Source organism: Bos mutus, chromosome 2 (assembly GCF_027580195.1).
Source record: "Bos mutus isolate GX-2022 chromosome 2, NWIPB_WYAK_1.1, whole genome shotgun sequence".
Lineage (NCBI taxonomy): Eukaryota > Metazoa > Chordata > Mammalia > Artiodactyla > Bovidae > Bos > Bos mutus.
In genome coordinates, this window is record NC_091618.1 from 111,750,156 (window position 1) to 111,774,236 (window position 24,081).

Here is a 24,081-nt window from a genome sequence, read left to right on the forward strand (position 1 = left end):
CCTCATGTCCACCACTCTCTCTTTATACATATAAATGTATGTGTGTGTGTTCACATGTATGTGTGTACCTATAAACACACATGCATGTATACAAATACACATGTACACACAAACCTACACTTGTATGTCTATATGTGTAAGTCCTGATATCAGCGTGTTTCTAACCATGTTTTGCTTTTAACAGACATTTTTCTGGATCTCTGCTTTCAGAACATTGTATTGTGTGTTTCAGTTATGACCTATGTTTTGTGATCTTTCACCTCCATGTCTATTTTGAAGCATTAATTCTTGGCATTAAGTTTTAGATATTCTACATGTTAAATTCCATCAGTATGTTCCATGTAACAGAACTTGTTTGGGTCCAATATCCATAAAGACAGCGTTTGCTTAAGAATGGATTCTGTCTCTTTGTTGACTCACTTTGAGGCCTGGAAAGTGGAATGTCTTGCTCTCAGAAGCTCCCTGATAAGCATCAGAGTTGCCCTGTTTGACTAGGAGGATGGGGAGTAGACACAGGAAGATTCCAGTACTTAAGCTGTGAAAGTCAAGCCCTTTCCTTGGCTCAAACTAAGAGACAGTCCTCTGTGAGAAAATGCAAGCGAAGAAATTTTCCCTGAGACCAAGAGGAAGAGGAGGCAAGTCCGTGAACCATAAATGCTAGGGAAGGCCAGGCAGAACTGCAGTTTGAAGGAGCTGGGCCTGAGACCACGGGCTCCTTGGGTGGGAGCCAGTGGAAATCTGTGTGGCTGACATGGGCCCGGAGGGTCTCCTTGGCTATGAGCTCCTTTGTCTAGACCAGTGGACATCGCTGCACCTCTCCTGAGTCCTGAGATGCTCATGAACTCCAAATGGGTGGGCCTGTAAGAGACAGATCTGGGGGCTGAGCTGCTTAGGAGAATACAGACACCACAATGAGCACAGACCCTGAGTCTGTTAAGAGCCTGTGAGGTAAAAGCTACTCATTCCCAGCTACAACTTTCCCATATCCACTGACCTTGAAAAAATAGCAGATGGAACAGGAACAGCTGGGCTCTTTCATGCCACAGCCCCCAAAACCCGTGAAAGCCTTCCGTGCAGTTTTCTCCACTGGCGGGTTTTGTGCCTAGAGGTGATGCCCCTGAGCTTGCATCATCTGTGATTTCTATTTAAAGGCAAATCCCAGACAGAGAAATGTTTGTCGTAAATTATTACAGCAATGTGACACACGGCTTTTCGGACACTGAGGTCACTCTGCCATAGGCCTCTAGCTTCCTCCTCAATTGCTGTTCATTCCAGGAGGCTTCCTCAATTTCAGCAATTCCTGTGCACAACTGCCCGCCCAGCCATTTATCACTGGTAACAGCCCAGAGAGCTGTGATCTTTTACATCTCCACACAATGGTCTGAGTCTTGGAAGCCTTCCTAAACTCCCCGACCCCCTCTGCCTGGCCAGGGCCTCTCTTCCTTTCCAAGTGCCACAGATCCCTCTGCTAGAATCCTGAGGTTGACCATCCAACAGATTCATTAACATAGCAATCGCAGGAAAGAAAAGAAGGCTGAGTCGTCCTGGTGAATGCTGAGCCTTGTTCCAAATCCTCACAGAGAATCTTTTTTTGTTTGTCTGTTTTTACCATTGCAATTTATTTATTTACTTATTTTGAAATATAGTTGATTTACATGTGTTCGTTTCAGGTGTACAGTGAAGTATATGTAAGTAAAATGTATGTACTTCTTCAGATTCTTTTCCCATTTGGGTTATTATAACATATTGAGAATAGTTGCCTATGCTATACTGTAGGTCCTTGTCGATTATCTATTTTGTTTATGATAATGTATATATGTTACTCTCAAATTCCTAATTTATCCCTCTCCCCCTCCTTTCCCCTTTGGGACCATAGGTTTGTTTTCTATGTTTGTGAGTCCGTTTCTGTTTTGTAAATAAGTTCATTTGTATTATTTTTTAAGATTCCACATGTAAGTGATATCATATCATATTGGTCTTTCTCTGTCTGACTTATTCCACTTAGTATGATCATCTCACATAGAATCTTGATAGACCCATGAGCAAGAGATTTGAGATACTGTTTTGCAAAAGAATTTCAGAAAGTCAGAAGCACGGAAGGGAACCATCTGGACAGCAAGGCATGCGTTGCAAAGCCCTACTAGAATAAGCTCCGCTCTGGGGAGAGGTCTTAACTGAAAAAAATAGCACACAGCTGTCAGTCATTCCAGCTCCATTCCAGCTGGTGAAAGCATTTGAAGATTTTGAATGGGACTTCCCTGGTGGTCCAGTGGCTAAGACTGTGCTCCCAATGCAAGGTGCTGGGGTTCGATCCCCAGTCAGGGAACTAGACCCCACATGCCACAACTAAGACCTAGGGCATCCAAATAAATAAATAAAAGTAAATATTTAAAAAATAAATAAAAAATAAAAATTTTGAACGAAGGCAAGAAATCTTTTTCTCCCTGTCTGTGGCACCCATTACTTATTCTCTTAGGACTCAAAGCTTTTCTTTAGATCTAACTTTCGGAGCCAGAGGATCCTCTTGCATCTTGTAGACATTTCCCTAGTTTTTGATGGACCCACCCTGGATTTGAGGGTGGGAAGCAGGGTGTGTTAGTTAAATACAAAGTCTCAGGGGATGCATTTCTTGAGGAAACAGGCCTGCATGTGCCTGCCTCTATCCCAGTTTTTTCCATGGATGCGTCCCGCCTGTGAGTGGCCCTCCAGGCCGGCACCCCCACCAGCTTGCACGATGGCCTGTGAGGTGTTGCTGGCCAGAGCCAGGACTCTACGGGAGTCCACAGCAAACAGAAAGATCTGAGCATGTGGGATCTGGACAATGGACCGTCCTGAATTTAAAATTACGTGTTGGGAACAAAAACTATATTATATAGAGATTTAAGGAATTCAGTATTAAGGTAAAAGACCAACAGTGCTATGAGGGGAAAGCTGATTTTTGCCCCACCTACTTTTTTGGGCCACAAATTCCAGAAAACTTCTGGAATTGCTTATTCTAAAAATCTTAATCAGAAAAAAATTTAAAAACACATTTCCCTTTCCCAACTACTTACAAGTACTAGATTTGGAACATAAAACCCAATAAACCAATTGCCTCTTCCTCCTTTGCGACTACACAAAATCAAACACACTAATAAGGTGCATTTTTGCTTCACAAAGTGCAGTCACAAGAGTTTCCTTCTCTTTACAATTTATTTTGGTAATGAGTTGCTGCAGAGAAATTTAGTGATAGATGTGCTTGCTCTGCACTGATCTTCCTCCTTTAGCACCCCAGTTTCTTCTGATCAGAGAGCAAAACAGGTGCCTACATAGGAGAGGAGCACCTGAGTAGCTGCCCCTGCCCCCTCCTGAGATCACAGGCTCCTTACTCAGAGGGAGGAAGAGTTGCCATTTCTTAGCGGTCAAAAGTCATGGTCAACTCATGCTATTGGTCTGGGTCCCTCACATCACAGTAACAGGGGTTGTCATGGGAGCAGACTCACTGGAAAAGACCCTGATGCTGGTTAAGATAGAGGGCAGGAGGAGAAGGGGGCGACAGAGAATGAGATGGATGGATGGCATCACCAACTCAATGGATATGAGTTCAAGCAAACTCCAGGAGAGAGTGAAGGACAGGAAAACTTGGTGTGCTGCAATCCATGGGGTCTTGAAGAGTCAACATGACTTAGTGGCTGAAAAACAACCACAATGTGGGAGCAGGGAAAGGGGGACTGAGCCAGGTGACTTTGGGGTTTGAAAGTTGGAGGCACAATGAGATAGCACATGTTGGAGGGTCAGGGATGGGGAGGGGTGGGCTCAGGGTCTGCAGATGCCGAGGGAACCAGCTTTCCTACTTCTGGCCCCTAAAGTGCTACCAGGCGGGGCTGACCTGTACAATTCTGGGGGCCCCATTCACCCTGGCTCCTGGGTCTGTGTCTTCCCAGCCTTGCTGCCTGAGGGGAAGAGGTGCTGAGGACTGGGCAGATCTATGACTCTGCCCCGACTCCACCTGCTGTTCCAGTGTGCTTCCATTCAGAGTTGTGTGGCAGATTGTGCCAGAGTCCATCTCTGAATGCCCCATGTGGGTGAGAGTCTCTTTCTGGTTTGGAGATGCTCTCAGGCTGCCCCAAGTAATGGGGGATTTTGTAAGGACACACCAGCGATGCAGAGATGGGGGTCCTGCAGGAGCCCAGGCTAGAGGACAGAGGGTCCTCATGGAAGAGGGAGTAGAGTTCGGGAACTGGAAACAGCTAAGATTTCTCTGGGGTCTGTCTTGTTGCTCCCTCAGGATGACATTTCGAATCCACAAGGAATCGCAGTGGTGGCGCTCTTCCCGTCTTTCCTCGGATTTTCCCAGCGTCTACCTACCTCCTGTATCATCTTCCATCCTCTACATCTTTTTTCTACCTTAGGGACTTCAGTTCAGTTCAGTTGCTCAGTCATGTCTGACTCTTTGCGACCCCATGAATCGCAGCACGCCAGGCCTCCCTGTCCATCACCAACTCCCGGAGTTTACTCAGACTCACGTCCATCGAGTTGGTGATGCCATCCAGCCATCTCATCCTCTGTCGTTCCCTTCTCCTCCTGCTCCCAATCCCTCCCAGCGTGAGTCTTTTCCAATGAGTCACCTCTTAGGGACTTCTGCTAGTCCCAATTCAGGGGTACTCGTGACTTCAGTTAACCCCTAACTTTGCTTAGCTTGTGGACTCTCACTGCCCACTGCCAATCAGCGCTGTTACGTCTCATTGTCAAGATGCTCCAAGAGACAGACTCTAACTGGCCCCGGGTGTGTCACCAACAATCCTTTGGGCAGAAGCTTTCATGCTGCGCCATGCAATGAACCTTCTGTGACTTGCCTGTTCCTTAGCAAGGAGGGGTAGGGGTGAGGAGGGGATGTCAGTGAGGGATTCCCAGTGAAAGACTGGCTTGCAGTACTTGACAGTTCCCTCCAGAATGTAGGACAAAATGTGAAAAGGCTGAAAATGAGATTTTCTCTGATTCCAAAACAACTCGAAAGTCCCCCTGATACTGAGGCATTGTGGGAGCCTGCTCTTAGCAGAGAGGTTCCCAGAACATCTCTGGCATTTCTGCCAACAGCAGAGCCTGTAGATTGCTGGCCTGAAAGCAGCTCTCCATTTTCTAAAAGCAAAAGAAAAAAAACCCAAAACCAAACAAAAACGCCCTCCCAAACCTTTGCTCAAGGCTATGAATACTAAAATTTGCCAAAGGAAGTGGTGGCAACTGCATTACTTAAATCCTTTCAAAATTGCCTGAATAAAGCACTTCACTCAGACATAAGGAGAATAGACTGGCACTAACCCTGCAGGGCATCCATAAGATGACCTCAGAGGGTTTTTCTTTTTCTTTTTTTCCTGTGTCTGGTTTCTATGAAGGAGAAAGAGTGGAGCTGAACCAATGAAACAAAGAAGTAAGTTCATACCCCATCCCGCCCCCAAGCCCTTTAATCTTCAGTTGGGTTCTGATTCCAGATTGTCTTCACCAAAGAAGTTTTAAAAGCGTCCACACATCATGTCATCCTAAAATATTGTAAGATCATCCTTTCCACTTTGAAGAGAGAATTCATTTCCAAAAGCTGTTCGTGTTTCCATTGCTCCTTCCATAATTACTTCAAATGTCATGGTGAGTGGACTCTGAATAATGCTTCAGATTCCCTCTGGTGCCTCAACAGGCCCTCCAGCTTACAGCCGCCAAATGGAGCAAAATGCGCCTTGCACAGCTTTACTTCATCTGTTATGAAATAATGGTGGTTTGCTCTTTGAGATCCAAATGATCACAGGGCAGCATCTCAGGCAACAGCTAGAATTCTGAAAAGGAAAAGTAGAAGGAAATAGGCATATTTTGCAGAAAATGTTGCTTTGCTTTCTTTTCTTCTTCTTTCATTCATTCTTCAGTTAGAAAGCAGATAAGGAGGTATTGTTTATTGAGAAGGAAGTGTATGTATTTGCTACCATGGTAACTTATGTTACTGTTGGCACTATCCAGGCCAATTAAGAGCCTTTTATAATGCTCATTTTCTTTCTAGGGGCTGGAAAGCCACTCAAGTCAAGATAGATAAGTATCTTACAAGCCCTGAACATCAGGCTTGAATGTCCCTCTGGTGACTTTGCTGAAAATCTTACTGTGCACATGGGAGTCCAGTTTACTCCCAGCCTGTGCCCTGGATGGCACCCAGCTCTGGGGCTGGGCAGGGAGACAGCATTTAGCAGGGGTCAGTCTTACCATCATACCCTTCTGCAGCTGCTGCCCAGCACTCTGCAGTTAGATTTTAAGCCTCACTTTTTTGATTCTGTGAGATTTTCCTTTCCTGGCTCTTTGCCCTCGGTCCCTGGGTCAGACTTCTTTGGTGCTAAAACTGCTGGTCTGATGAAAACTGAGTTTATCCATCTGCTCATCTACACAGTCACCTACCCATCCATCTGTCCATTTATTGCCTTCCTACTACACACCACATGCTATATTTGGTGCCACAGATACGGAGGTGAATAGGACATAGTTTCTGCCTTCAAGGGACTCATCGTTTCATGGACCAGGCAGACAAATGAAAAGGCCAGTGATTTTATATGTGGAGGTCTGCCCTGGTGGCTCAGAGGTTAAAGCGTCTGCCTGCAATGCAGGAGACCTGGGTTTGATCCCTGGGTCCAGAAGATCCCCTGGAGAAGGAAATGGCAACCCACTCCAGTACTCTTGCCTGGAGAATCCCATGGATGGATGAGCCTGGTGGGCTACAGTCCACAGGGTCACAAAGAGTTGGACACAACTGAGCAACTTCACTTCACATCACTTTTATATGTGGACATACAAAAGTCACATTATATGAAGGATTTACAGTGAAACATTTCATGCCCACTCCTGTAGTGCAGAGCCTCAGTTCCCTTCCCCACTAACTTCAACCAATTTGTTAACATGCTTCCAGGGATACTGTGCACACCCAGGTGTCATGGTGAGGCGGGCATATGGTGGATGCCTTCTGGACTTGGGGCCTCTGGCTGAAGCAGTTAGTGTACAGTCACATTAGCAGGGCCCACGGGGCTCCATCCCACTCCTGGCACACTGGCAAACACACTCATCCTTTCAACTCTCATTCTTACAGCTGTGGGTTATTCCTCCCAGGCTACTATATTGTGTGTGATGTTCGCCAGTCCCTAACTATCTGCTCATCTGGATACTTCCTTGTTTCCACAACCACTTCTTTGGAGGTGACATGAGGCGCCCTGAAACTTGCATTTCAGATCCTATGTGCATCATTCCCGTTGCCTCTTGGGAGGCCCAACTCCTTCATTTCATACTTCGTTATCCATGAGGGGTGTTCACCATCATGCAAAATGATGGGCAGGAAGGAAGGTCACACAATCAGGTTAAAAGTGATTGTTTAGCTCAGGGGAGTATAGCTGAGTGCTCGTGATTCATAGTCTGGAGAGCAGACACACTAATGGAGGATTTCTAGTGGAAGGATTTTATAAGTGTTCAGTGCTTACATTCATCTAGTATGCAGTGGGACAGCTATATGTTGGCTAATAGCTGGTATATTTCTGATTAGCTGGTATCCATGCCATACAAATTGGAACCATTTCAGTGATTAATAGTGTTAATATAAATAAGTACTTCACTGGATAGTTTTAAATGAATAATGCATGTATTTTATGTATAATCAATGGTATAAATTAGTTCTGGGATTTGAAAAGCATTTTCTGAATCCCTTTAGCTTTCCCTTGGAAATTTCTCAGGGTGACGTCCTTGAATAAGCAGTGGGGCCAGGCAGGCAGGCCTTGGGTCTCCCTCCTTCTCCTGCCTCCACTTCCTCAGACATCTGCTCTGAGGTTTTGCCTTCGGTTCTGAGTTAAGATTTCTTTTGAAGAAATTAGAAATAAGTTTGAAACCCTTTGAGACATACAATCCCCATCCTCTGGTGGTATTTCTAAGAGGGCCATAGGAGTGCATGGGGAAGGACTCCTAATCCAGTCTTAGGGTATGACATGGATCAGGGAAGGCTTTCCATGAAAAGTGATTCCTGAGTGTGTGTAGGGTGTGATCAGGTGATTATGTATCTTCTGGGCAGAGGTAGCAACACATGTGAAGTCCCAGAGTGAGGCAAAGAAAGTTCAGGTTCTTCAGAAAAGTTGCAAGGTGTTCAGTGTGGCTGGAGCATTTGGTTTAAGATGAGAGTGAAGGGCTGCCTCCTGCCTACTCCTCCTTGACAGTTTCACATCCTCAACCAGTGCTCTGGCCATGGGCAGTGCCTCCCAAACTCTGAACTTCAAGCCTGTGAGAGCACCAACTATCCCCACCTGTCTTCTCAGCACTGCTGAACTTTGACCCAACCACATTCTCAGAACCTGCATCCGACCTGACTCAGTCTGAAAGACCAGACATTGAATCCAGTTAGCTCACCTGTGCATTTGCTTTTTTTGGAAGTCTGTGTACACTCATCAACTTTGCAGATTCCTGAGCCCTGGCACTTGATTTGTTTAAATTGAGTGCTGAACATCCACTGGCCATGACCTAATTTTCTGACTCTCATTTGGTTTCTTAGTTGAGTCTTTGGACAAGAATGTTGCAATGGACTAATGCAGCAATCTTTTAAATGCTCAGCACCTTACAGCAAAAAGGGGCAGCCTGCTTAGGAAGATAGCTTTCGGTTTCAGTCTGAAGTGAAGTGAAGTGAAGTGAAGTTGCTCAGTCATGTCCAACTCTTTGCAACCCCATGAACTGTAGCCTGTCAGGTCCTCTGTCCATGGGATTTTCCAGGCAAGAATACTGAAGTGGGTTGCCATTTCCTTCTCCAGGGGATCTTCCCAACCCAGGGATCAAACCTGGGTCTCCCGCATTGCAGGCAGACTCCTTACTGGCTGAGCCACAAGAGAAGTCTAGCCAACCCTTAACAATTATGGTGCTTACTTTTGAGAAGTCTAGCCAACCCTTAACAATTATGGTGCTTACCAACAATTCAAATAAGAAATAAAAAAAGAAATAAAAATATGCATAGAAATGAATGAAAATGAAAACACAACAACCCAAAACCTATGGGATTCAGTAAAAGCAGTGCTAAGGGGAAGGTTCATAGCAATCCAAGCTTACCTCAAGAAACAAGAGAAAAATCAAATAAATAAACTAACTTTACACTTAAAGCAACTAGAAAAAGAAGAAGAACCCCAGGGTTAGAAGGAAAATGTTAGAAGGAAAGAAATCATAAAAATTAGGGCAGAAATAAGTGAAAAAGAAACAAAGGAGACCATAGCAAAAATCAACAAAGCTAAAAGCTGGTTCTTTGAGAAGATAAATAAAATAGATAAACCATTAGCCAGACTCATCAAGAAAAAAAGGGAGAAGAATCAAATCAACAAAGTTAGAAATGAAAATGGAGAAATCACAACAGACAACACAGAAATACAAAGGATCATAAGAGACTACTATCAGCAATTATATGCCAATAAAATGGACAACTTGGAAAAAATGGACAAATTCTTAGAAAAGTATAACTTTCCAAAACTGTACCAGGAAGAAATAGAAAATCTTAACACACCCCTCACAAGATGGAAATCAAAACTGTAATCAGAAATCTTCTAGCAAACAAAAATTCTACCAAAAATTTAGAGAAGAGCTAACACCTATCCTACTAAAACTCTTCCAGAAAATTGCAGAGGAAGGTAAACTTCCAAACTCATTCTATGAGGCCACCATCACCCTAATACCAAAAACAGACAAAGATGCCACAAAAAAAGAAAACTACAGGCCAATATCATTGATGAACATAGATGCAAAAATCCTTAACAAAATTCTAGTAAACAGAATCCAACAACATATTAAAAAGATCATATATAATGACCAAATGGGCTTTATCCCAGGGATGCAAGGATTCTTCAATATTCGCAAATCAATCAATGTGATACACCACATTAACAAATTGAAAGATAAAAACCATATGCTTATCTCAATAGATGCAGAGTAAGCCTTTGACAAAATTCAACATCCATTTATGATAAAAACCCTCCAGAAAGCAGGCACAGAAGGAACATACCTCAACATAATAAAAGCCATATATGATAAACCCACAGCAAACATTATCCTCAATGGTGAAAAATTGAAAGCATTTCCCCTAAAGTCAGGAACAAGACAAGGGTACCCACTCTCACCACTACTATTCAACATAGTTTTGGAAGTTTTAGCCACAGCAATCAGAGAAGAAAAAGAAATAAAAGGAATCAGATTGGAAAAGAGGAAGTAAAACTCTCACTGTTTGCAGATGACATGATCCTCTACATAGAAAACCCTAAAGACTCCACCAGAAAATTACTAGAGCTAGTCAATGACTATAGTAAAGTTGCAGGATATAAAATTAACACACAGAAATTCCTTGAATTCCTATACACTAACAATTCAGACTTAAACTGAAGGAAGTAGGGAAAACCACTAGACCATTCAGGTATGACCTAAATCAAATCCCTTATGATTATACAGTGGAAGTGAAAAATAGATTTAAGGGCCTAGATCTGATAGATAGAGTGCCTGATGAACTATGGAATGAGGTTCGTGACATTGTACAGGAGACAGGGATCAAGACCATCCCCATGGAAAAGAAATGCAAAAAAGCAAAATGGCTGTCTGGGGAGGCCTTACAAATAGCTGTGAAAAGAAGAAAAGTGAAAAGCAAAGGAGAAAAGGAAAGATATAAACATCTGAATGCAGAGTTCCAAAGAATAGCAAGAAGAGATAAGAAAGCCTTCCTCAGCAATCAATGCAAAGAAATAGAGGAAAACAACACAATGGGAAAGACTAGAGACCTCTTCAAGAAAATCAGAGATACCAAAGGAAACTTTCATGCAAAGATGGGCTCGATAAAGGACAGAAATGGTATGGACCTAACAGAAGGAGAAGGTATCAAGAAGAGGTGGCAAGAACACACAGAAGAACTGTACAAAAAAGATCTTCACGACCCAGATAATCATGATGGTGTGATCACTGACCTAGAGCCAGACATCCTGGAATGTGAAGTCAAGTGGGCCTTAGAAAGCATCACTACGAACAAAGCTAGAAGAGGTGATGGAATTCCAGTTGAGCTATTCCAAATCCTGAAAGATGATGCTGTGAAAGTGCTGCACTCAATATGCCAGCAAATTTGGAAAACTCAGCAGTGGCCACAGCACTGGAAAAGGTCAGTTTTCATTCCAATCCCAAAGAAAGGCAATGCCAAAGAATGCTCAAACTACCACACAATTGCACTCATCTCACACGCTAGTAAAGTAATGCTCAAAATTCTCCAAGCCAGGCTTCAGCAATATGTGAACCATGAACTTCCTGATGTTCAAGCTGGTTTTAGAAAAGGCAGAGGAACCAGAGATCAAATTGCCAACATCTGCTGGATCATGGAAAAAGCAAGAGAGTTCCAGAAAAGCATCTATTTCTGCTTTATTGACTATGCCAAAGCCTTTGTGTGGATCACAATAAACTGTGGGAAATTCTGAAAGAGATGGGAATACCAGACCACCTGATCTGCCTCTTGAGAAATTTGTATGCAGGTCAGGAAGCAACAGTTAAAACTGGAAATGGAACAACAGACTGGTTCCAAATAGGAAAAGGAGTACGTCAAGGCTGTATATTGTCACCCTGTTTATTTAATTTATATGCAGAGTACATCATAAAAAACGCTGGACTGGAAGAAACACAAGCTGGAATCAAGATTGCCGGGAGAAATATCAATCACCTCAGATATGCAGATGACACCACCCTTATGGCAGAAAGTGAAGAGGAACTCAAAAGCCTCTTGATGAAAGTGAAAGTGGAGAGTGCAAAAGTTGACTTAAAGCTCAACATTCAGAAAACGAAGATCATGCCATCCGGTCCCATCACTTCATGGGAACAATGTCAGACTTTATTTTTCTGGGCTCCAAAATCACTACAGATGGTGACTGCAGCCATGAAATTAAAAGACGCTTACTCCTTGGAAGGAAAGTTATGACCAACCTAGATAGTATATTGAAAAGCACAGACATTACCTTGCCAACAAAGGTTCGTCTAGTCAAGGCTATGGTTTTTCCTGTGGTCATGTATGCATGTGAGAGTTGGACTGTGAAGAAGGTTGAGTGCCGAAGAATTAATGCTTTTGAACTGTGGTGTTGGAGAAGACTCTTGAGAGTCCCTTGGACTGCAAGGAGATCCAACCAGTCCATTCTGAAGGAGATCAGCCCTGAGATTTCTTTGGAAGGAATGATGCTAAAGCTGAAACTCCAGTACTTTGGCCACCTCATGCGAAGAGTTGGCTCATTGGAAAAGACTCTGATGCTGGGAGGGATTGGGGGCAGGAGGAGAAGGGGACGACTGAGGATGAGATGGCTGGATGGCATCACTGACTCGATGGACGTGAGTCTCAGTGAACTCCAGGAGTTGGTGATGGGCAGGGAGGCCTGGCGTGCTGTGATTCATGGGGTTGCAAAGAGTCGGACATGACTGAGCAACTGATCTGATCTGAACAATGAGAAAACAGAAAGAGAAATTAAAGAAACAATTCTATTCACCATTGCAGTGAAAAGAATAAAATACTTAGGAGTAAATCTATCTAAAGAAACAAAAGACCTATATATAGAAAACTATAAAACACTGATGAAAGAAAACAAAAGATAACACAAATAGGGAGAAATATACCACGTTCATGGATCAGAAGAATCAATACAGTGAAAATGAGTATACTACTCAAAGCAATCTATAGATTCAATGCAATCCCTATGAAGCTACCAATGGTATTTTTCAGAGAACTAGAACAAATAATTTCACAATTTGTTTGGAAATACAAAAAACCTCGAATAGCTAAAGCAATCTTAAGAAGAATGAAACTGGAGGAATCAACCTGCCTGACTTCAGACTAAACTACAAAGCTACAGTCATTCAGAAAGTATGGTACGGGCACAAAGACAGAAATATAGATCAATGGAACAAAATAGAAAGCCCAGAGATAAATCCACGCACCTATGGACACCTTATCTTTTACAAAGGAGGTAATAATATACAGTGGAGAAAAGACAATCTCTTTGACAAGTGGTGCTGGGAAAACTGGTCAACCACTTGTAAAAGAATGAAACTAGAACACTTTCTAATACCACACACAAAAATAAACTCAAAATGGATTAAAGATCTAAATATAAGACCAGAAACTATAAAACTCCTAGAGGAAAACATAGGCAAAACACTCTCTGACATAAATCACGGCAGGATCCTCTGTGACCCACCTCCCAGAGTAATGGAAATGAAAGCAAAAATAAACAAATGGGACCTAATTAAACTTAAAAGCTTTTGCACAACAAAGGAAACTATAAGCAAGGTGAAAAGACAGCCTTCAGAATGGGAGAAAATAATAGAAAACTAAGCAACTGACAAAGAATTAATCTCAAAAATATACAAACAGCTCATGCAGCTTAATTCCAGAAAAATAAACAACCCAATCAAAAAATGGGCCAAAGAACTAGACAGACATTTCTCCAAAGAAGACATACAGATGGCTAACAAACACATGAAAAGATGCTCAATATCACTCATGATAAGAGAAATGCAAATCAAAACCACAATGAGGTACCATGTCATGCTGGTCAGAATGGCTGCTATCAAAAAATCTACAAACAATAAATGCTGGAGAGGCTGCGGAGAAAAGGGAACCCTCTTACACTGTTGGTGGGAATGCAAACTAGTACAGCCACTATGGAGAACAGTGTGGAGATTCCTTAAAAAAACTGGAAATACAACTGCCATGCAACCCAACAATCCCACTGCTGTGCATACACATCGAGGAAACCAGAATTGAAAGATACATGTGTACCCCAATGTTCATCGCAGCACTGTTTGTAATAGCCAGGACATGGAAGCAACCTAGATGTACATCGGCAGATGAATGGATAAGAAAGCTGTGGTACAGATACACAATGCAATATTACTCAGCTATTAAAAAGAGTGCATTTGAATCCGTTTTAATGAGGTGGATGAAACTGGAGCCTATTACACAGAGTGAAGTAAGTCAGAAAGAAAAACACCAATACAGTATATTAACGCATATATATGGAATTTAGAAAGATGGTAAAGATGATCCTATATGCAAGACAGCAAAAGAGACACAGATGTAAAGAACAGTTTTTTGGACTCTGTGGGAGAAGGCTAGGTGAGATGATTTGAGAATAGCATTGAAACATGTATATTATCATATGTGAAATAGATCGCCAGTCCAGGTTCGATGCATGAGACAGGGTGTTCAGGGCTGGTGCACTGGGATGACCCTGAGGGATGGGATGGGGAGGGAGGTGGGAGGGGGGTTCAGGATGGGGAACACATGAACACATGTACACCCATGGCTGATTTATGTCAATGTATGGCAAAAACCACCACAATATCATAAAGTAATTAGCCTCCAATTAAAATAAATAAGTAAATTAAAAAAAAAAAAAAAACAGTTATGGTGCTCTCTCTCCAGTTTGCTAAGATGTCTTTGGTAAAATTGTAGTCCAGCCTATGACATTTTAGGTTAAAGTCTAGTCTTTCATTTGTAGGAAATGTTCTATCCTTTTTTCTTCACATCGAACATAGTCAAAGGGGATCTCCAGGTTATGAGAATTCGCAAATGCCAGCAATGTCTTCCCTTTGTGCGGTGTTGAGCATCATGGTGGGTGCCAGGAAGGGAACTTTGGGCTTGTCAAGATCAAAGAGCTCAGTTCAGAGTCTTTCAGGAGCACTTTCTAATGAAGAAACCATCAGGTCCTACACTGCTTATTATGGTCTCCAAATTGTTGATTGTGACAAAGCAAGTTTTGTGTACAGGAAACAACCGCTTCCCTTCTCCCTTAGGAGAACCTAAAAAAATTTGATCTTAGATAAGAAGCCATAAATAATTAGATAAACAATTACTCAGCCTTTGCCTTTTTTCTTTTAATCCTATAATGGTACTTTAGCAAAAACATCAAATACCACTCTTCCTCTTCAGTTTTCACAGTGGATAAAAATAGGAAGAGAATTCAAATATTGTAAGTCCTTGGTCTTTAAGACTTCATTAGTTGTGAGAAGACGCTGTTACGGATGCATTGCTGACTCCTGACATGCTAACCCTGCATGACTGCACAACTGAATGCAAATTTTCCCTAAGCAGAGAATAAGACCATTTTTACAGTATGCCATTGGGAACATAAATTTCCAAATATATGAAGTGCTTAGATCAAAATGATGCTTTTTGATCTAAACCCTAGCTCTGATATTTAATGTTAATTATCTAAACTTTAACTTCTCCCAAGCCATGAAGAAGTTAAAAGCCAGGTCACTCTCTAAACAGAGGTTGGGCTTTCTAATATACTGTAATCTTTAATGGGAAGAAAAGTATTGGCAAGGCTCCATACATGTTAAGCTAAATTATCCTATATAGCTTTCTAGGGGAAGTCAGGAATAAAAATATGACCTGTCAATGTGGACAATAAATATTTGCCATGTACTTAGTGATAGATTAGGCATTTACTATTTGGAAACATTCTTGAAAACAAAGTAGAAGTCATTTGACCATGGAGAATATGACTATCCATTAACAAGTGAAAAGAATTTCCAGGATTTGAAGTTACTTGAAACAATTGACTTAATATTTAACATTGTATTGTATATACAATGTATTGTATATATTTTAATATTTTATAGCCATGAGAATACCTGCTTGTGATTTGAATGGTTAAATACTGGATAATGTGCTGTGCCTAGTAAAGCCTATTTCATGAAAAGTATCAAGTGGGAAGCTTCATTTAATGCCCTAAAGTAGTTGTGTAACTGTCCCTTTTATTTTATTAAGCCTGCTGGTGGTAGTAGAGTTGATTGCACAAACACCCTCCTCTGTGCCTTCCTGTGGTGCTTTTGTCATTCATTTATTCACTCTATTTAAGTCATTCATTATTCATTCATTCTACTTAACACCTGTTGAGCACCTAGAGCTGCCAAGCTACTCAGTAGGTGCAAGGACACAAAGTGAGGAGGCCTGCGTCTTCACTCTCCAGGAATAAAAAACAACTGGAACCAGAGTGTTTGACCTGCTCTGACTCAGGTGTGAACAGAGTGCAGAGGAACAGTGGGTCTTGGGTCTTGACAGGGGCCTGGTCTACATAGTCCTACTTGATGCAGGATTTACCACGAAATGCAGACGAGAGGGTATCATGAAAAAGTCCTGCCCTGGGCATTAGGAAACTTAGGTCTGCTGGCTCCATGTCCAGCTACTTAACTAGATTTGTGACCCTGAGCAATTCATTTCAACTCCCAGAGTTTTCCAACCTGCAAAACAGAAACAATAATAGTGCTTCACTCATCACACAGAATGGTGGTTTAAAGGCTCAAATGAGCTAATGCATATAATTGTATTATATAATATTATTTGCATTATATATACATATATAATATTATTTACATTGCATAATTATATATACTTACCGAGGGCCGAAGAATTGATGCTTTTGAACTGTGGTATTGGAGAAGACTCTTGAGAGTCCCTTGGACTGCAAGGAGATCCAACCAGTCCATCCTAAAGGAGATCAGTCCTGGGTGTTCGTTGGAAGGACTGATGTTGAAGCTGAACCTCCAATACTTTGGCCACCTGATGCGAAGAGCTGACTCATTTGAAAAGACCCTGATGCTGGGAAAAATTGAGGGCAGGAGGAGAAGGGGACAACAGAGGATGAGATGATTGGATGGCATCACCAACTCAATGAACGTGGGTTTGGGTGGACTCCGGGAGTTGGTGATGGACAAGGAGGCCTGGTGTGCTGCGATTCATGGGGTCGCAGAGTCAGACATGACTGAGCAACTGAACTGAACTGAACACACATATATATATATACACACACATATCTTTCCTACATGGGGACTACATATTATTATAACCACTTCTCTTCCATAATAAAAAAGGGGGATAAAGAATTTGAAGAGGACTCAGAAGAGGTGGATAAGAAGGTAAAAGAGAATAAAATGGGAAACTTGAGACAGTTGTGCAGTAAACACAGGAGGGGCTCCAGGTGTTTCCTATATTTACCAAGGCCAAACAAGAAGAAATGGATTTAAACTCAGCGTGAGGGGTTTAGGTTAGGAATAAGGATGATTTGATTTTCTCTAAAGAGCTGTTAAAATACTAAAATGGCCTGTGAAAGAAGGTTCTGCTGCTTCTCCTCTGGGAGTTTTTAGAAATAGAAAGAAGAGAGCCATCTTACATTGGGTCAGTAGTCAGTGCAGAGGATCCAAGCAGAGTTCAGGTGCAAGGAATGTCCAGGTGATGCTTGGAACATGTGCAGCTTTATAGTATTCCTCTGGAGGAGAACCAGAACGTGGAGAAGTGCATCAGGGCCCAGTTACCTTCTGGACGAAGTGGATGGAAAAGAGACACTTTCTCTTCTGCAGACCTGTTTCTGTTATTCTTTTTTCCTTACTTGGTGTAATTTCAGATGTTTCACACCTATACAGCCTGAGGGCCATGAAAGATTTGCTTTAGGACCAACCAAACACACAGCTGGTTTCTCTGAAGCACTTGAGTGGATCCTCACTTTTTGGTGGGATTCTCTATTTTCATCCTAATGCTGCGTGGAGTGCTGCACAGGCCTAGCGGACACTGGGTTAAGCTAAGTCACCAAATTATAGCTCTCACCTTACTGGAGTGTATTTCAGGGACTCCTGGTATGTGGCTGGCAGGAAACCAGGTACACTGGGACCTAAAGACCCTACTTAACTTGGCTATTTTCCAGGCTCTATAAAGTGACTAAAATGAAACAGAACCTTTAAAACAGCTAGGTACAGACCTAGACCAGGCAGAAAGCAAAAGACAGTCTGTATAACCAGCCCCAATGTACTTCAGAGAAGCCAACTGTCCTATTGGAGATCTTCTGAAATGTTCTTGAACCCAAACTTGGCTTTCATCCCCCAAAGAAATGAGAGCCTGCAAACGAGCTGTGGCCTATGTTAGGTTTGTCCTCCGGCTGTGGGTTTGTCTTGCCGTTCCTTCCTTGGCTATGGGAGGAAGGGTTCAGCACCAGATGATGACCCAGTGGGTCCTCTATTCTCCAGGTATGTTATTTGTCATTCCTGAAATGGCACTGTTCTTTCTAAAACTTATTTTCGCTCAGATTATACCATAGCTTAGAGCTATAGTGATACTTTTTTCTACCTCTCATGGCTAGAGTCTGCCTCCGTATTTGTGTAGCCAACAGGGAAGATGGCAGAAGTCAGAGGGAGTTTCTGTTGTAACTGTCTATTTTTAGTGGCTCATAAACTTCCCAATATTCCTTTGGCCTGAAGCTGCACATGCTTGGTGTCAGCCCAAAGGGAAGTTATCTTGGAAAGTTTGAGCAAAGTTCTCTCCATTGCTGCTTAGGCTGGGTAAGGGAGAGAGAGAGAGAAAAAAAAAAAAAGAGCTTTTGCAACATCAGATCAGTAACTTTGGGGCTGGTGTGGAACTAGCCACTGGAATTCTGCATGGTCCATCCTCCCCCAGCACCCCATTAGAGGTGAAGCTGCTGGACTGAACACTTGGGGGGCCCGTTCATAGGCTGCTTCTTGTCAGAGGAAAGTGGCCACACCATTGCCCCTGAGTTAAGGGCAAATACTAGGGCAGTCAATAGGCTGCACTGTGGAATTAAAGAAAAAACTAGATCAGAACTCAGGAGACTCCCAGTTTGCCTTTTACTGTGAATAGCTGTGGGATCTTGGACACATCCAGTCCCTCCCTGAAGTTCAGTTGCCTCCTCTATAGGATGAAGTAGTTAGGCCATCTCTCAGCTCTCAGCGCTAAGTGTGCTCTGGAATAAGTGGATAGAAATGTATTTCTGCTTGGGATGAAAGTACTCAAATAATTGTGGGGAAATTGTCTTCATCCTTTAGGGGCATTGCTTGTAAGAAACCATTGAGACCAAAGGTAGGCTTTTCCTGTAAGGAGAATAAACATTTGAGGCTCCAGAATACAAATATATAGAGGATTTCTTGTTTTTGGAGGGTGGAGATGTAGGAAAGATATTAACAAAAGTGAAGTGAAGATATTTTTATATGGTCATTCTATGTAGTTTCCCAGAAGTAAAGCTATTTATCCATCAAAGCAGATGAAAGCCGAGGTCAACTTTCTTTGCTCAAAAAATATGAAAACGTTCTTTTGTTTATTTATTCATCTATTTATTTCTTCAACTAATATTTATTGAATGCCCACTAATTTTTACCCTTTCCTCTTGGTAGTGGGAAAGGAAATGGATAGGGGGGAAAATCTGGCTGAGCTTCAAGTCACAGAAGGTGGGCTTGAGGCCTCTGGAGTGCCCTGAACATGAGAATGGTGTCCTCCAGGGGGGCTTAAAGCATCACTGAGCAAACAGAGTGACCAAGTGCCTGAACTGTATGTTTGTGCTTCCTACGGGCTTCCGGGTTTCAGAGGCAAATCCCCCTTGCTGACTGGCCGAGACGATGCTGGGGCTTTGCACTCAGAAGCAATGGGCAGGATGCCATCACACCTACATCAACCTTCTCGCTTCCTTGCTCTGTCATCCATTCCCATGGGAAGCTCTGAGTTCCCACGTGTCCTCGGCCAGGAAGGTCAGCGTGGACACATCTGTGTGTGTCGTGGGGTGGGACTGATAAGCGCCAGCTGCTGGATCCTATTTGGCCCAGAGTGCCACATCCTCTTCCATATCAGCTATGGCAACAAAACCAGAGATCCCAGTCTGCTGATCAGAGCTGGCTTTTAAGAAGGAGAAAGAGGCATAGTGCCAGGAGCTTGATTGATTTTCTTACCAACTGGGTGGGACCAGGTGTTGGGACTGCTGCTGGCAGGAGCCACAGAGGGGAAATGGTGACATCTTTTTTCTGAGGCTTTGACATAAAACCAAGAGAAAGGAATACCTATACTCTCACTAATCTGAGAAACTGATAGCAGAGCATACAGAAGTCCTTCTCAAGCTTTAACGTGCATACAAGTCACCTGGGGATCTTGCTAGAAGGTAGGTTCCAAGTCAGCAGGTCTGAGATGGGGCCTGAGAATTTGCATGAGTAAATTTGGCTGGTCCATGGACTACACTTTGAGCAGCAAGGCTTTATTTTAGTCTCCCCAGTACTCCTCCTCAGAGGAAGCTACATGAACATGAACCAAGCTAGACCAATGATAATATCTCAACACAGGTCAAGGGGTAGCACATGAGCCAGAGTTTTGCCTTTTTTAAAAAAATTGAAGTTTGGGGATTCAATATAGACCCAAGGAAAGGAAGCCCTATCCTATTTGCTAAAGCATGAGCTGGAGCTACTACTGGCGATGAGTCCCACCTCGCAGAGGCAGTGCCCTGAGAAGATGCAGCAGACAGGTGGGAAAGTGAGCAGGGAGCAGAAATCTGTGTTCAGTGTCCTGGTTCCAATTGTGCCTATGGGCAGCTCCTTTGGGCCTTTCCTGCGGTTTCCTCAGTGAGCCTGCAAATTACCCTCTGTCTCTTAAACCAGCAGTTCTCCAGCTGGCTGCACGTTGGAATCTGATGTTGGGTCCCTCACCTGGGATGGAACTTGGGCAAAGGTCGTTTATAAAGGTCCCCACGGAGAAGGCAATGGCACCCCACTCCAGTGTTCTTGCCTGGAAAATCCATGGACAGAGGAGCCTGGTGGGCTGCAGTCCATGGGGTTGCTAAGAGTCGGACATGACTGAGCGACTTCACTTTCACTTTTTACTTTCATGCATTGGAGAAGGAAGTGGCAACCCGCTCCAGTGTTCTTGCCTGGAGAATCCCAGGGACAGCGGAGCCTGGTGGGTGGCCGTCTATGGGGTCGCACAGAGTCGGAGACGACTGAAGCGACTTAGCAAAGGTCCCCAAGTGATTCTGATGTGCAGCCAGGATGGAGACCCAGTGTTTTTTTTTTTAATTTTTTAAAGTTAAAGTGTAGTTGATTTATATTATTGTGTTAATTTATGCTGTACAACAAAGTGATTCAGTGATACATATACATTCTTCATGTATGTTTGTATACACATCAGTTTAGTCGCTCAGTCGTGTCCGACTCTTTGCGACCCCATGAACCGCAGCACGCCAGGCCTCCCTGTCCATCAGCAACTCCCAGAGTTTACCCAAACTCATGTCCATTGAGTCGGTGATGCCATCCAACCATCTCATCCTCTGTACACACACACACACACATATATACGTATATATTCTTTTCCATTATGGTTTATCACATATTGAGTATAGTTCTCTGTGTTGTACAATAGGACCTCATTGTTATCCACTCTGGATATAATAGTTTGCATCTGTTAGCCCCAAACTCCCACTCCCTCCTTCTGCTTTCCCCACATCTCCCTTGACAGCCACAAATATGTTCTCTATGACACCCACTCTCTTAATACTCTTTCAAGTTGTGTACGTGTCAGTAGCACCTGAGAGAGTCCTAAACTGGGTTCTGAGGAATCACTGAAGCCAGAGAGTCAGACTGAGCAAGAGGGTTGGGATAGACTCCTGGGAGAACAGCATCTACAGAGGGCCTGAAGAAAGGGAGACTTAGGACCGCTTTCCATCCTCCGGTGATTTCTCTGCTTCCTAAGCTCTCTGAGTGCCATGGGATACCATCTCTGAATTATGTGTACTACTGAGTCTTATTTTGGTCTTTAAATCCAAGGGGTTAGCCCTCATTCCAGATTGTATGCTCCTCTAGGGCAAGGGTTGCATCTTATGCCTCCTTCGTTTCTTTCAAAACACCAGTCACTGTACATGTACTTGCTAACATTCCCAAATACAAGGTGATAAACGGATATCCAAGCATGTGCCATAAATGGCTGGCCACATCTTTCAAACCCAAGTCTCACTGACTTCCTCCTTGATTGTGAAGAATTCCTAAGGCAGTTCACCATGTTCTCAGCATGTGTTTTGGAGGCGGGCAGGGGAAGTGCTTATTTTATAGTCCAGACCCACATCTTAGCCCAGAGTGGCTGGAACGTGCCAGAAGTGGGAGATCAAGGGGTTGGCGAACTCTCTTGCCACTTCAGATTCAACAACTTGTTCTGTTGAAATAGAAAGAGCTGCTCGTTTTGTGGGTTGTTGTTTTTTTTCCCCCCTAAGTCCATATACTTTTCTCAGAAATGCAGTTGCCTGTGGAAAACTGACACTCCCTAATGAGCCCTTAACAGCTGTTAGCCCCACAGCAATAGTAATTATTCTGCAGGCTTCTTGCTAAATTCCAGCGATGGTCTCTGCCAGAACCGGGGTGCACATGCGCACTGGAGGTGGCGGGAGATCCCTGAGCTCTTCAGGAGGGATCCTCTCCCTTCCCTGGGGAGGATTTGGCCTGGGCGGCTTCCAGGCAAACCTTCTGTAATGGAGGTGAGGAGACCAGGGAGTGCATGCAAGATTCTCAGGCTGCGCCTTAAGGCTGTTCTCCCAGAGTCAAAGAACCTGAGGCACAGTCAGAGACTGAGCAGATGACCCCAGCCTTCCCAAGAAAAAAAAAAAAAAGGTACATGAAACCTGTCAATATATAGAAAACCTTTCACAAATTAAACTCTATCATTCTTTCTCCTTCAGTATTTTGTACCTTTTGACCGAAGCCCTCGGTGAGGAGTCCAGCTCTAGGCTGTGGTCTTCTAGGCCTTCTACCACCAACTTCCTGTGTGACAATTCAGCTGGTTGGCCCGGGCCTCCGATTTCTTACATCTGGATACCCACCTGTTCTAGCAACAAGAGTTTTACAATTAGGCAGAGTGTTCACTGGAGAAGGCATGGACGGTCAACAGTCCTCAAATCATGTGTGGGAAAATAATTACAATTATTGGCAAGAATCAGTTCCGTTCAGTCGTTCAGTCGTGTCTGACTCTTTGTGACCCCATGAATCGCAGCACACCAGACCTCCCTGTCCATCACCAGCTCCTGGAGTTCACTCAAACTAACATCCATCGAGTCAGTGATGCCATCCAGCCATCTCATCCTCTGTCGTCCCCTTCTCCTCCTGCCCCCAAATCCCTCCCAGCATCAGAGTCTTTTCCAATGAGTCAACTCTTCACATGAAGTGGCCAAAAGATTGGAATTTCAGCTTTAGCATCAGTCCTTCCAATGAACACCCAGGACTGATCTCCTTTAGAATGGACTTGTTGGATCTCCTTGCAGTCCAAGGGACTCTCAAGAGTCTTCTCCAGCACCACAGTTCAAAAACATCACTTGTTCGGTGCTCAGCTTTCTTCACAGTCCAACTCTCACGGAAGGGGCTATTTCCAAGTGACTTGAATTGTTTGGGTGTCAGTTATTTATTTTGAGGAGCCAAGGCCAAAATAAAGGGCTAAATGGGGAGGACTTGTAGCTCCCTGGTTGTTGCCTTAGTGTTTTAAATGGATGCTCTGTGGCTTAGTGAGCTAGAGAGTTCATTTTTCTAACTCATCTGAGAGTTTCCTCTGGGCTCTGTTTCTGTCTCCCTTCTCCTTTCCCCAGTTTTTACCAGAACACCTGGGAAAGGCACGGGGGCAGGGATGTCCTGGATGGGTCAGCTGCTGCCCACAGCACATGCCGTAAGGGCTTTAAGCAAACAGGGCAGGATGCCTATCCAGGGGGCTGCCCCTCCCAGGCCATTCCATAGAGCTGGAGTCCAGCCAGTTCTTTCCAGCTGGCTCCGAAATCCGATGCTTCAGTGATTGATCTCACCATCTGACTCCAAAAGCCCTGCATGCTGGGGTGAGAGGGACATCTCTCAAGAGTGTGTTAATCCACACTTCCTGAGGAGGTTTCCAAACACCAACTTCAGTTTTTTTCTCATTTGGTTGTAGATATTTCTCTTGATCATCTGAAAACATCATTCGGTGTTACAAAGTGAATTTTGTACTCTTTTCCCCTAGAATGTGAAGAATTCAGAATCTGTGGTTTTCATGCCCATTCCTCTCTGTTGCCACATATCAGAAGGAGTTGTAATTGTGGTGGTGGTGTTTAGTTGCCAAGATGTGTCCGACTCTTTTGCCACCTGCCAGGCTCCTCTGTTCATGGGATTTCCCAGGCAAGAATACTGGAGCAGGTTGCCATTTCCTTCTCCAGGGGATCTTCCTGACTCAGGGATCCAACCTGCGTCTCCTGCATTGGCAGACGGATTCTTTACCACTGAGCCACCTGGGAA

The 24,081-nt window shown here is 43.5% G+C and overlaps 2 long non-coding RNA genes across 2 annotated transcripts in view; one reads left to right on the forward strand and one right to left on the reverse strand.

The window, feature by feature from the left end:
* The window catches only part of LOC138990384 (uncharacterized), a 102,829-nt gene that overhangs the window by 65,057 nt on the left and 13,691 nt on the right, over positions 1 to 24,081 (forward strand). The window lies entirely within an intron of this gene.
* On the reverse strand, positions 1,617 to 22,653 carry LOC138990383 (uncharacterized). The gene is made up of 3 exons (XR_011466445.1): positions 22,522 to 22,653; positions 16,426 to 16,627; positions 1,617 to 5,804 (listed from the first exon to the last, which is right to left on the reverse strand). It is a non-coding gene; the product is annotated as an uncharacterized lncRNA (long non-coding RNA).